This window comes from Bubalus bubalis, chromosome 12 (genome assembly GCF_019923935.1).
Source record: "Bubalus bubalis isolate 160015118507 breed Murrah chromosome 12, NDDB_SH_1, whole genome shotgun sequence".
NCBI lineage: Eukaryota > Metazoa > Chordata > Mammalia > Artiodactyla > Bovidae > Bubalus > Bubalus bubalis.
The window spans coordinates 59,744,197-59,758,869 of NC_059168.1; the positions used below are offsets into that span (position 1 = coordinate 59,744,197).

At 41.9% G+C, this 14,673-nt stretch overlaps 1 long non-coding RNA gene across 1 annotated transcript; it reads right to left on the bottom strand.

Annotated features, from left to right (window-relative positions):
• Positions 1 to 657: 657 nt before the first annotated feature.
• LOC123328709 lies at positions 658 to 6,336 on the bottom strand. Its single transcript, XR_006543735.1, has 3 exons — positions 6,211 to 6,336; positions 3,426 to 3,674; positions 658 to 793 (listed from the first exon to the last, which is right to left on the bottom strand). It is a non-coding gene; the product is annotated as an uncharacterized LOC123328709 (long non-coding RNA).
• Between the last annotated feature and the right edge of the window lie 8,337 nt (positions 6,337 to 14,673).

Consider the following 14,673-nt stretch of genomic DNA (forward strand, 5'->3'; position numbering starts at 1 on the left):
CCTTCTCCTCCTGCCCCCAATCCCTCCCAGCATCAGAGTCTTTTCCAATGAGTCAACTCTTCGCATGGGGTGGCCAAAGTACTAGAGTTTCAGCTTTAGCATCAGTCCTTCTAATGAACACCCAGGACTGAGCTCCTTTAGAATGGACTGGTTGGACATCCTTGCAGTCCGATGGATTCTCAAGAGTCTTCTCCAACACCACAGTTCAAAAGCATCAATTCTTTGCACTCAGCTTTCTTCACAGTCCAACTCTCACATCCATACATGACCACAGGAAAAACCATAGCCTTGACTAGACGAACCTTTGTTGGCAAAGTAATGTCTCTGCTTTGAATATGCTATCTAGGTTGGTCATAACTTTCCTTCCAAGGAGTAAGCGTCTTTTAATTTCATGTCTGCAGTCACCATCTGCAGTGATTTTGGAGCCCAGAAAAATAAAGTCTGACACTGTTTCCACTGTTTCCCCATATATTTCCCATGAAGTGATGGGACTGGATGCCATGATCTTTGTTTTCTGAATGTTGAGCTTTAAGCCAACTTTTTCACTCTCCTCTTTCACGTTCATCAAGAGGCTTTTTAGTTCCTCTCCACTTTCTGCCATAAGGGTGGTGTCATCTGCATATCTGAGGTTATTGATATTTCTCCCAGCAATCTTGATTCCAGCTTGTGCTTCTTCCAGCCCAGCATTTCTCATGATGTACTCTGCATAGAAGTTAAATAATCAGGGTGACAATATACAGCCTTGACATACTCCTTTTCCTTTGGGCCCTTAGTAGGTAGCAGGACTTAGGTGCTAAGGACATAAAGGAGAACAAAACAGTTACAATAGTGACTAACATTTACTGAGATTTACTATGTATCTTTTAAGTCCTTTAACATCATCCTCTTGTCTTAATTCTCCATTGCTGGGTAACAAACTGCCCTAAAAAGTAATGGCTTAAACAACAAGAATTTATTACCTTAGTTCCTGCAGGTAAGAAATTACAGAGTGGTTTAGGAGGTTGGTTCTTGTTCAGGGTCTCTCAGGAGATTCCTGTTAGGATATTGGTAGGGACTGCGTCATCTGAAAGCTTGAGTGGGGTTTAGAGGATCCACTTCCAGGATGGCTCCCTCACAGGGCTGTTGGTAGGAAGCCTCAGCTCCTCACCACATGGGTCTCTCCATCAGCTGATTGTTTTCACAATAAGGTAGCTGACTTCCCCCAGACGAATGATCCAAAGCCACAATGCCTTTTCTGTGCTAATCTCAAAGGCACTACCACTTCTGTTATATTCTATTTGATAGTCATTAAATTGTCCATACTCAAGGGAAGAGAACTTTAGCTGCTTATCTTGGAGGGAAAAGTGTTGAAGAATTTTCAGACATATTATAACACCACCACACATTTCATATAATCTAACAACCCTAAATTTGCAACAGTCCCACTTTGTAGCTGAGGAAACGGAAACCGCAGATGGTCAAGGACCCAAGGTCCCATAGCTGGCAAGTGATAGAATTGGGATTCCAATGCAGATTGACTCTAGAATTTGTGTTTTTAACCACAGTGCTATATTACCTTGATACAAAGATGCCTTGCACTCATGAAGCTTATATTTCAACAAAATGACTGACATTAGTCAAGCAATTTCTCTCTCTTGCTAATACACATACACAATTACAAACTATTTAAATCCCATGAAGAAAAAACACAGGGAACTATAGGAGTGCATGGTTGTGAAACTAGATTTAGTCTGTGGTAACAAGCTGCCATATTTTGAGTCTACAAAGTCCCTGACCCCAAGTGCAACTCTTTAATGGGCTAGCAAACAAGTAGTTCCCATGCTTGACTACACATTAGAATCATCTAGAAGGCAGTTTAAAAAAATACTCACTCCCAGGACATAGCACAGGCCAATTAAACAAGCATCTCTGCAACTGGATCCAGACATCAATATATTTTAAAGCTCCTTGGGTGAATCCAGTGTGTGGTTGGGGTTAAGAAGTGTTACAGGGTTCAATTTCGCCATACAAACTTGGACATGGAAGTGCTTTAACCAAAATCAGATGGCAGAGCTTAGCTTCTACCTTGCTGCTGTGACTGGGGGTGGGGTAGGGGGGTGGCTCTCTTCTAAAGGAACTTTTAAACACATTTTAAAATTTAAAGTAATTTTTTTTTTTTTAGCTGCACTGTGCAGCTTCTGAGATGTCAGTTCCTCAACGAGGGATTGAATCTGGGCCACAGGCAGCAAAAGCACCAAGTCCTAATCACTGGACCACAAAGTGCAGCTCAGTTCAGTTCAGTAGCTCAGTCGTGTCCAAATCTTTGCGACCCCATGAATCACAGCATGCCAGGTCTCCTTGTCCATCACCAACTCCCAGAGTTTACTCAAACTCATGTCCATTGAGTCGGTGATGCCATCCAGCCATCTCATCCTCTGTCGCCCCCTTCTCCTGCCCCCAGTCCCTCCCAGCATTGGGGTCTTTTCCCATGAGTCAACTCTTCGCATGAGGTGGCCAAAGTATTGGAGTTTCAGCTTTAGCATCACTCCTTCTAATGAACACCCAAGACTGAGCTCCTTTAAGATGTACTGGTTGGACCTCCTTGCAGTCCAAGGGACTCTCAAGAGTCTTCTCCAACACCACAGTTCAAAAGCATCAATTCTTCGGTGCTCAGCTTTCTTCACAGTCCAACTCTCACATCCATACATGACCACTGGAAAAACCATAGCCTTGACTAGACGAACCTTTGTTGGCAAAGTAATGTCTCTGCTTTTGAATATGCTATCTAGGTTGGTCATAACTTTCCTTCCAAGGAGTAAGCGTCTTTTAATTTCATGGCTACAATCACCATCTGCAGTGATTTTGGAGCCCAAAAAATAAAGTCTGACACTGTTTCCACTGTTTCCCTATCTATTTCCCATGAAGTGGTGGGATCAGATCCTATGATCTTAGTTTTCTGAATGTTGAGCTTTAAGCCAAATTTTTCACTCTCCTCTTTCACTTTCATCAAGAGGTTTTTTAGTTTAGAAATTCCCTAAAATTGAAAGTAATTTTTAAATGTCATGATTTGTGGAAGTTTTCATTTTCTAAAAAAACTTTTTCTTTTATATTGGAGTATAGCTGATTAACTATGTTGTGATAGTTTCAGGAGGAAGGTGGACAGTGAAGGGACTGAGCCATACATATACATGTTACCATTCTCCCCTAAACTCCCCTACCATCCAGACTGCCACATAATATTGAACAGAGTTCTCTATGCTATATGGTAGATCCTTGTTGGTTGTCTTTTGGCAAAGAAAGGACACATATTGTCTTAAATATTTTGCTTGATTGAGAAATCACTTTTTATGAATGAGATAATTCTAATCTTCCTTGAAGCCAGAGGGTCACTTTTTCTCATGGGCCTCCATCATTCCAAATATCAGGAAGTAAAAAGAAAATCATACCAGCAAATCAGTTGCAGAAGCTCCACTCCAGGGAGGGTTGCATAGATGAAATGAAGTTGAGGATACAAATTCTCTTTTCATTTCTGACGTGAGCTAAGTCTTTCTGATTCTTCTTTCCCAGTCCTATCCAGAGGACTGTAGAATCATTCTGCTCCCAAGATTCTGAGAGGTTTATTCTACTCGTACAAGATAAGCTCAGCACTATCTTGTCTCTGGTAGGCTTCCTGCTTGTTCTCAGACTGTAGTTTCCTAGAGAGTTGAGACCAAGTGTCATTTATTTTTGAATATTCAGATCTTAATACAGTGCTTTACACATATCAGGTGCTCAAAACATTTGTATCATTGAACTAATATGTTATTGCATTTTCAGAGATTGAAGATGGTGATTAACTCAGCTCGTGAGACACAGAACCAAAGATGTCAAGAGAAGGGATGTAACACCTTCTTAGTACCTACTAACCGACTATATCACAATGCATGTATATAAACCAGTACAAATCTGTGAACATTTCCAAAAAATACATTTAGAACATACATTTTGCTGATGGCGCAAGAGCAGCAGCCTTGTTGCAATCTTTTAACTGGATTCTGGCTTCCTGTCTTGACCCCCAACTCATCTCCCATCCAATCTTCACATCACCCAAAGTAAGCTGTGATACTTAGAGAATATAAATGTGATCATATGACTCCCTTGGTAAAAATAACCTCAGTGGGGAGACCCATAGGGTCCTGCACCATCTGGCCTTTGCCTCCCTCTCCAGCTCCATTCTGACTTCCTCCGAACTCTTTCCACCCATGGACTTCTGCATTGCTGTTCCCTCTGCCCACAGCTCTTTTCCCAGGCCCTCGACATGGCTGGCTCCTTTATAAGTTCTACTGAGAGAAGCCTTTCCTGACCATTCTACCTAGAATGACTTCTCTTAAATTATTCCTTACCCCTGCTTGTTTTCTCCAAATCATTTTTCTCAATGTGAAATTACCTTACTTATTTGTTTACCTTTTTACTGTCTCTCTGAGCCTGAATATAAGTGCCATGAAGGTGAGAACCTCATTTTATCTATCTTGATTGCTCTTGTATCCCCAATATCTGGCTCACAGTGGGCATTCAGTCAGTACTTATTAAATGATTAAATAAACACATAGGAAAAAGAGTACTGTTATTCATTAAGGAGGTGTAAGGTATTATAGACAGAATAGTGGTCACAGATTATAAATATTTTTAAAAGTCTTTGCTATGTAAAAAAACCTCATATATTAATAATATTTCCCCAGAATCTTAGAATATTATTCTTCTATACTCGTGTCTTTTCCTTTTAAAATAGTTCTGTGGGGTGGAGGTGGTGGCAAAAGGTGATATTTACTTTGGAAACAAACATGAAAATTACTTTTACTTTACATGCTGAGAGTAGAAATATGACCCTTATGCAATGCAAGATTTGCAATAAAGCTGAAAAGGACAAATGATATTAGCATTCCCATCTATTATAACTGGACCAGAACTTCAATCACCAGCTGAAAAAATAAACATGGGGTCAGCAGGCATTTGCCCTGTACCCTGAGTGCATTCCAAAGCAGAAACCATGCACAAGTGACCTAAAGATCAAATGCTTTCTGATTTAGAATTCATGTAAAGCTATGCAATCCTATAGGATGAAGCGAGCCATGGCAGAGTGAGTGAAGTCGCTCAGTCGTGTCCAACTCTTTGCAACCCCATGGACTGTAGCCTACGAGCCATGGCAGAGTGTCCTTGAAACTGATGCCCATTGTAGGAGATAGTCCAGGGGACAGGGGAATCATATCTGAGCCAAAAGAAACTATATAGAATTTCTCGCCTTTTTTCCCACCTAGTGATCAAATGACTAGGGCCATGAACAGAAAGGTGATTTTGCTGGAGGTGGGATGGCTTCAATCCCAAGGTTTTGCAGCAGTTGCCTGGCTTCAGCAAGGAGCAAAGCAGGGACACATGGAGGGCCAGCTTAGACGTCTATAGCGTTGTTGCTTGGAGTGAGGTGAGAGCCACTCTGGTTTGGCCCTGCTCTGCAAGGAAGCCTGATGTAAAGCAAACTTGGGTAAGGCTAGAGGCCTCTGTGTTTATCTCTGTAATTAACAGAAAAAACTGAAAATGAGTAATATGCTCTGCTTGGTTTAGGGGTTATACAGAGGTATAAGCCACATCGCCATAATCTTCCCAACCACACTTATCTCAGATAATCTTGCCTTTTCTTCTTTTACCTGACTTTCAATTTCTTATGGTGGAGACAACAGAGATGATTGCTACTTCAAGTGCTTAGGAGTAGCCCACATTTATCTGCCGAAACACCTTCCTTTGGTTCTTTGAATGTGTGCTTCCTATTCTGGTTTCTATTGCTATATATCAAACACTCCCCAAATTTAGCGCTCTAAAACCATAGCCATTATTTATTATGCTCTCAAACTCTGTGGGTTAAGTGTGGGTAGAGCCTAGTAGAGATGTCTTGTCTCTGCTCCACGGTAACTGGGCTCTCAGCTGGGAAGACTGCCATGCTGGGGGGCAGGGCGGGTGTGACTTGAATAATCAGGGCACACCTTTGAGATCTTTACACGTCCTTTGTCCAGTTGAAAGGCTCTATGAAAGGTTCATTTCCCAGCCCTAGACAACCATTAATCTACTTTCTGTGTCCATATATTTGTCCACTCAGGACGTTTAATATAAATGGAATCCTACAATATTTAGTCCTTTTAGAGTGGCTTCTTTCACTTAGCATAATGCTGTCAAGGTTCACTGTGTCATGGTCATTCCTCTTACCTCCATTTCTCTCACTAATTCAGTATGTTCCCACTTGGCAGGATGTGCCAGGCTCTCTTTCTCGCATCGCCGTATCTTTATGGTAGGTACTGTGGATTGGCTCAGTCAGTATCCACTGCAACTTCCTTCTACTGTGTCATCATCTATTGCAAAAGTTGGAATATGATGCCCTGCACTTCCCAGAGTTCCTTTCAGCTAGACGCCAATTTATGTTCTGCCAATCAGCTGCTTGAATGTGAGACTTTGAATTCGGAATTCAGTAAAATCAGGAGAGAGTCGTGTGTATTTCTGGCAGGGATGTAGCCACGGAGACAGCGTGCTCAGTGGTCCTCAGCTTCCCGTGAGGGCAGCAGCACTTTCCTTCCACAGAAGAAGCAGTGTGATTCTGGGGGTCGAGGGTTGTTCCTAGAAGCTCCACCTAGAACCTGCTCCTCCAGCCCTTCCAACGATTTTGTACGCCTACTAACATCTGATAATAAGTGGATTCTGTTGTCCTTGGAAGGCACCTAAAGAGCCTCTATGATTTCTTCTCTTCCCTGCCTCCAACAAAAACAAAAGTCCTAAGTCATTCAACATAGGCAATTGGCTAGCTGCCCTGTTTTTAAAGATAGCCTAGAATTGAAATCTTTAATCTCACTTCCTAAATTACCCAATCACCATCACAGTCAAGTAGTGTTTCTTCATTTCTAGGTAAACATTTCAGAGCACTGCTGTCCAACAGAAATGTAATGCAGGCCATATATGTAATTTTAAACTTTCTAGTAGCCATATTAAAAAGTGAAATATTTAACTCTATATCAAAAATACCGTTTCAATATGTAATCAATATGAAAATTATTGACAGCAAGTCTTTGAAATCCAGTGTGTATTTTATACTTAGGCTGTTGTTGTTCAGTTGCTAAGTCATGTCCGACTTTTGGTGACCCCATGGACTGTAGCATGCTAGGCTCCTCTGTCCTCCACTATCTCCTGCAGATTGCTCAAATTCATGTCTGTTAAGTCTGATGCAATCTAACCATTTTGTCCTCTGCCACCCCCTTATTCTTTTGTCTTCATTCTTTCCCAGCATCAGGGTCTTTTCCAATGAGTCAGCTCTTCACATTTGATGACCAAAGAACTGGGGCTTCAGCTTCAGCAACAGTCCTTCCAATGGATATTCAGGGTTGATATCTTTTAGGATTGATTGGTTTGATCTCCTTGCAGTCCTAGGGACTCTCAAGAGTCTTCTCCAACACCACAGTCTGAAAGCATTAATTCTTCCATGCTCAATGTTATATGTATAGCTGATCTTCATTTGGATCAGCCCGATATTCTATAGCAATGAGTAGCTGCCTATGTGGATAGTATAGTGTGAGAACTATTTAATACACTTCTACTTTTTCCTCTTGGAGAGCAACAGACTGGATTCCTTACGATATACTTTCAGAAAAAAGACTAGAATTAGTAACTGCCTCATCCTGAATCCCGAGCTGTGTGCTGTTGCCCGGCACACGGTTTTCATTCAATTCCCTAACTACGTCCAGCCCTTTGCTGTCCCAGGGCTTTGGTACCTGCTAGTCCCTGGGACTGCAAGGAGATCCAACCAGTCCATTCTGAAGGACATCAGCCCTGGGATTTCTTTGGAAGGAATGATGCTAAAGCTGAAACTCCAGTACTTTGGCCACCTCATGCGAAGAGTTGACTCATTGGAAAAGACTCTGATGCTGGGAGGGATTGGGGGCAGGAGGAGAAGGGGACGACAGAGGATGAGATAGCTGGATGTCATCACCGACTCGATGGACGTGAGTTTGAGTGAACTCCAGGAGATGGTGATGGACAGGGAGGCCTGGCGTGCTGCAATTCACGGGGTCGCAAAGAGTTGGACACGACTGAGCGACTGAACTGAACTGATCCCTCTTTACCCACCTTGTTCTCCTTTAGCTAACTCCAGCTTCTCCTTCAGTTTCAGCTGAGAAATTGCTTCCTCAGAGTCCTTCCTGACCACAGTCCCCTCCTCATATGAATTTTTATTCTTCCATAATTTTTGCCCACTGCATGCATTCATGCTAGGTCACTTCAGTCATGCCTGACTCTTTGTGACCATATGGACTGTACTCCGCCAGTCTCCTCGGTCCATGGGATTCTCCAGGCAGGAACACTGGAGTGGATTGCCATGCCCTCCTTCAGGAAATCTTCCCAACCCCAGGGATTGAACCCAAGTCTCTTACATCCCCTGCACTGGCAGGCAGGTTCTTTACCACTAGCCCTGGGAAGCCCTTTTGACCACTACAGTATGTATTTCACCTAAGAAGTTTCTTCTCATTTAGATATTAATCAGGGGAAATCCTGAGTCCATAGTAGTCTGAAATGAACCCAGGTTTCTTAAACTGGATACCCAAATCTACTAAATCTAGTCCCTGTTGCTAGACAGCTATGATTTGTTCCCATTGACCCTGTATCCTGTCTTTCTGGACCACAGCTGATTCACCAGGGTGGTTTGTCAGTCTTCAGGCTATGACCTTACTCCTACTGCCCAATGCAGTAAGTCTGCCGGTTTGCGGGGAGGCAGCTAGAACAGTGTGGATGTGTCATAGCATATGAATAAGCTCTGCAGCTGAGCAGCTTTGAGCTAGAACCAGCCTCTATTCCAACCAAAGGAAGTCTGGTGATGACTCCTCTGGAACTAATGCTAGAGACCCTTTATCATGCCTTATATAATAAATCCCCTTTATTTTAACTTTTCAGTTCAGTCACTCAGTCGTGTCCAACTCCTTGCGACCCCATGAATTGCAGCATGCCAGGCCTCCTTGTCCATCACCAATTCCCAGAGTTTACTCAAACTCATGTCCATAGAGTCGGTGATGCCATCCAGCCATCTCATCCTCTGTCATCCCCTTCTTCTCCTGTCCCCAATCCCTCCCAGCATCAGAGTCTTTTCCAATGAGTCAACTCTTCGCATGAGGTGGCCAAAGTACTGCAGTTTCAGCTTTAGCATCACTCCTTCCAAAGAACACCCAGGGCTGATCTCCTTTAGAATGGACTGGTTGGATCTCCTTGCAGTCCAAGGGACTCTCAAGGGTCTTCTCCAACACCACAGTTCAAAAGCATCAGTTCTTCGGCGCTCAGCTTTCTTCACAGTCCAACTCTCACATCCATACATGACCACTGGGAAAACCATAGCCTTGACTAGATGGACCTTTGTTGGCAAAGTAATGTCTCTGCTTTTGAATATGCTATCTAGGTTGGTCATAACTTTTCTTCCAAGGAGTAAGCGTCTTTTAATTTCATGGCTATAATCACCATCTGCAGTGATTTTGGAGCCCCCCAAAATTAAGTCTGACACCGTTTCCACTGTTTCCCCATCTATTTCCCATGAAGTAGCAAATCTCAATTCTCTGTGATCAAATAAATCTAAGCTAAAACACCAAACAGAGTAGATATTTCTTTTGCTTACAGCCGACAGCTTTCGTTCTCTGAGAACTGCCCCCCAGAAGGTGTGAGCCCAACAGGCTGGTACCCTTATAATAAGTAAGGCCCCTCAAGTGAATTTCAACCAGAAGATCTTTGCCTAAGACCCCTGTGCAGCATCTCCCAAGTTACCAACACCCAACTTGTAAGCTGCCAGGTGACTGAAGCGAAGAAGGTACCTCCCAGGGCAATGTAGAGTAAGATTGAGTCTCAGTCTATAAATTCCTCTTGCTAAGAAACACTATTAATATTCATTCATTCTACAAATACATATTAAGTGTCTGCTGCTGCTGCTGCTAAGTCGCTTCAGTCATGTCCGACTCTGTGTGACCCCATAGACAGCAGCCCACCAGGCTCCCCCATCCCTGGGATTCTCCAGGCAAGAATACTGGAGTGGGTTGCCATTGTCTTCTCCAATGCATGAAAGTGAAAAGTGAAAGTGAAGTCGCTCAGTCGTGTCTGACTCTTAGCGACCCCATGGACTGCAGCCTACCAGGCTCCTCCGTCCATGGGATTTTCCAGGCAAGAGTACTGGAGTGGGGTGCCATTGCCTTCTCCAATTAAAAGTCTACTATATCTATACACCAAAAATTTGAATGGTTTCAATTATCTTATGTGTGAATCCAAATTTGTGGAGTAGACTTCGACTCCAACCATTTTTTGTCACATGGTTTTATTTTTATTTATTTATTTTTTTTGTCACATGGTTTTAAAGTAAGCTTTGTTCTACATTCCTCCACCCCAATTGCCTTCCAATTACTGTCTGGCCTAGGATGCAAGCTGAGGATTGTCTGCAAAGCAGAGAGCAGCGCAGTGGTTGTCTCACTTGAGAAAAAGCTGCTGACTTTCCTTATTGTTTCTTAGGGAAGCGACCAGGACTATGAGAGGTTATGCTTCAAAATGCAGCTGTGTTTAAGGCATTCACAGGAAAGCAAACAGTGCAGTGACAGTGGAATGTGTGCTTATTGAAACACTTGGTGGAATGCCTGGAAAGTCTCTGAGATGAGTCATTAGTGATCTATATAATTGTTAGGTGTTCTAGATACTTTAAAGGCTTTCCTGGTGGCTCAGACAGTAAAGTGTCTGCCTGCAGTGTGGGAGACCCGGGTTCAATCCCTGGGTTGGGAAGATCCTCTGGAGAAGGAAATGGCAGCCCACTCCAGTACTCTTGCCTGGAAAATTCCATGGACGGAGGAGCCTGGTAGGCTGGGGTCGCAAAGATTTGGACACTGAGTGACTTCACTTCAGATACTCTAAGTTAGGTGGGCTTTGTCAAGCTTGTATGTATTTGCATTCAAGAATTAAATTCATTCAGATAAAGACTGGACGAAAAAACAATTAGGCTTTCACCTAGGAGAAAATCCTCTAGAAGAATGATTCTCTTTTGAGTATGAGAATGCCAGAAAAAAAAAAAAAAAACTTTTATTTTCCTTATGACTGAAAAAGTAACAGGCTCATTTCAAAAAATTTAAACATTACAAAGTATTTATTTACCACCTACTATGTATAAGACCCTTGTTGTTGTTGTTCAGTCACTAAGTCCTATCTGACTCTTTGCAACCCCATGAACCGTAGCACGCCAGGCTTCCCTGACCTCCACCACCTCCTGGAGTTTGCTCAAATTCATGTCCATTGAGCTGGTGATACTATTTAACCATCTCATCCTCTGCCACCCCCTTCTCCTTTTATCTTCAATCTTTCCCAGAATCAGAGTATTTTCCAATGAGTCTGCTCTTCGCATCAGGGGCCAAAATTTTGTAGCTTCAGCTTCAGCATCACTCCTTCCAATGAATATTCTGAGTTGATTTCCTTTACAATTGACTGGTTTGATTTCCTTGCCATCTAAGGGACTTTCAAGAGTCTTCTCCAGCACCACAATTCAAAAGCATCAATAACACCCTAGACTAGTCACTGAAGATACAACAGTGAGCATAAAATAGACAATCTCTTATAAACACACCATCCAGAGAAAGTATTACAAACAGCTTGTTGCAGTTTGTTCTGGTCGGTACACATGTCCAGATTCTAACACATGGTGAGAAGTCTATGGTCCCTGGCTCTCCTGCTAAGACGTGCAGGTCGGGAAGCTGCTCTAGACATCTTAGGTGACACATTTGGCCTCACAGACTTCTATCTCTGCACCATACATTACTGAGAGTCAAGACCTGCAGAACTACATCACTTGATGGGAGCTATTTCCATGAGAACAGGTACAAAAGCAAGTGAAAACACACATTTCCTGGTGGATGTTGGTAAACAGGGAAACTATCTTATTTCAGATCCAAGGCAACGACCAGGTATCTGCTAGGTTAGTGTCTTACTTAGAGCCTTACTAGGGCCCAGTAAAGACTGAATGTTGAAACCAGTCTTCCAGTTGCATTTGAAGGAAGAAGAGGCTTCCTGTTGCTCTTGTAGAGTTCAATAGGACAGGTGTACACGCACATCGCTTTTGAAAACATGATTTTCCTGTCTCTGACGTCAGCACCCTCCTCCCACCTCTGAGATGCTGAAGATGCTGGGTGGAGCTTCGAGATTAGATGCTCTCATTACAAGTTGTCTTTTGTGTTTCAGTTTAATGATAGCCCTGGGCATACAGCTCATAATCTTACTTCAGGTTGAGAGGCATCTTTCCTGCAGTTTGAAGTTTTTTATTTATAACTAAGTTGTCTTCTTCAGTGATCTTTAATTGGGAATTTTGGTTTAAATATTCAAGAATTTTTTTCATGGGCAAAGGTCTTTTACAATACATATTTTGCCAGTTTTGATTAAATAATTTATGCCACCACCTGGTCTTTTTAGGACTTTTTCATTATTAAATTTTTTATAATTAATTTGTGTTTGTGCTGTGCACAAATGTGTCTAAAATAACCTTTCAAGCAAAACCATAAATCTTTTACAAGGACTATACTGATGTTGACCCACATCTTCTATTTTTAAACCTCACCAAGGCCAATTTTAAAAGGTACTTATGTATTATTAAGGGGACAGCTATTATTCTCTAGTCTAGACTAACATTCCTAAACAGCATATATTTTAGACTTCAAAGCCTTTATGAATATCAAAAAGCATATGGTCCTGGTGAATAGTAAGTTTGTCATCTCTACAAATGTAAAATAGCTCATTTAGCTAGAAAACCTTTAAATGACTCTTTTTGGAAGGAAAAGTTGTAACAAAGGTAACAAAGCTATTTAAATTGTCTTACTCTCCCCTGACAATCTGCCACCCTTCTACTCTTACCTCCTCTTGTAGAAAGTGGAGGAATTCTCTACATAACACAGGATTGATGTTTCTCATTTAAAATTCATATGCATGCCTCAGAGTTCTACCAGAGACAAATGAGGAGCAAACTGAAGTGCTCATAGAACCTCTCAAATTGACTCTGGCTAGGGTTGTGATTTTTTTCATCTTAAGAGAAAACATGTTAATTGTAGTAACTTTGGAAAATACAGGCAACCACAAAAAAGGAAATAAAAATAATGTATAATAAGCCCAACTCTCAAAGAAAAGCAGTATTAACATAACAGTGACTCTCTTTTCCAGATACAGTTATACAATTTTCTTCAAAAACCAAACTGGGAAAGCCTAAGGATAATGCCTTACCTACTGTTTTGTAACTTGCTTTTTTCATTTATCAACATGATGTCACTTCTCCATTTTTTTATTCTTCCAACATTTGGAATTCTATCACCTAGATGAACTGTACTAGGTTGAACTAGTTCCATATTTATGACTCTTTAGTTTGTGACCATGTTTTTTGGCAAGAGAAATAAGTTGCAGTGAGTGTTCTGATATGTATACCTTGGTGTGTAGCTACGATGCTTTCCTTAGGATAATGTGGGAAACTCAAGCAGCAGAATTTGCAGGATCAAATGTTAAGGACCTTTTTCAGGTTCTCAGTCCATATTAAATGATAATTGACAGACCCCAGGAGAAGGGCATATTTCACTGTTGAGGCTCCCTCAATCTCACTGTGGAATTCTTAGGAGGACAAAGCTGACTGGTCATTTCAGCACCGAAGGGTTTGAAGAATGAATAATCTTTTTAAATGACAAGAGAAGTTCTGATTGCTGGTAACAGAGATGCAAATAACAGACTACATAGATATCTATGAAATCTTAGGATATTTTAGCTGAGATGTTTCAGAAAATAACTGTTCTGTCCGAGCTACAGAAATAAATATATTTTCTTAAACTTTTTTTTTTTTAGTACATAAAACATGTACAGCAGGATGGATATGTATAGCTGCCCAGGCCACACACAGCACAGCTCCAAGGGTGCAATTTATCCAGATTAGAATATGAATAGTGAACTGTTGACTTCCCTGGTGGCTCAGAAGGTAAAGCCTCTGCCTACAATGTGGGAGACCTGGGTTCAATCCCTGGGTTGGGAAGATCCCCTGGAGAAGGGAATGGCAACCCACTCCAGTATTCTGGCCACCACCCCCCACCCCCAACAAAAAAAATGGCCATTCCCTTCTCCAGTGGACAGAATATGGCCCACTGGAGAAGAGAATGGCAAACCACTTCAGTATTCTTGCCTTGAGAACCCCATGAACAGTATGAAAAGGCAAAATGATAGGATACTGAAAGAGGAACTCCCCAGGTCGGTAGGTGCCCAATATGCTACTGAAGATCAGTGGAGAAATTACCCCAGAAAGAATGAAGGGATGGAGCCATAGCAAAAACAATACCCAGTTGTGGATGTGACTGGTGATAGAAGCAAGGTCTGATGTTATAAAGAGCAATATTGCATGGGAACCTGGAATGTCAGGTCCATGAATCAAGGCAAATTGGAAGTGGTCAAACAGGAGATGGCGAGAGTGAACATCGACATTCTAGGAATCAGGGAACTAAAATGGACTGGAATGGGTGAATTTAACTCAGATGACCATTATATCTACTACTGCGGGCAGGAATTCCTCAGAAGAAATGGAGTAGCCATCATGGTCAACAAAAGAGTCTGAAATGCAGTACTTGGATGCAATCTCAAAAATGACAGAATGATCTCTGTTCGTTT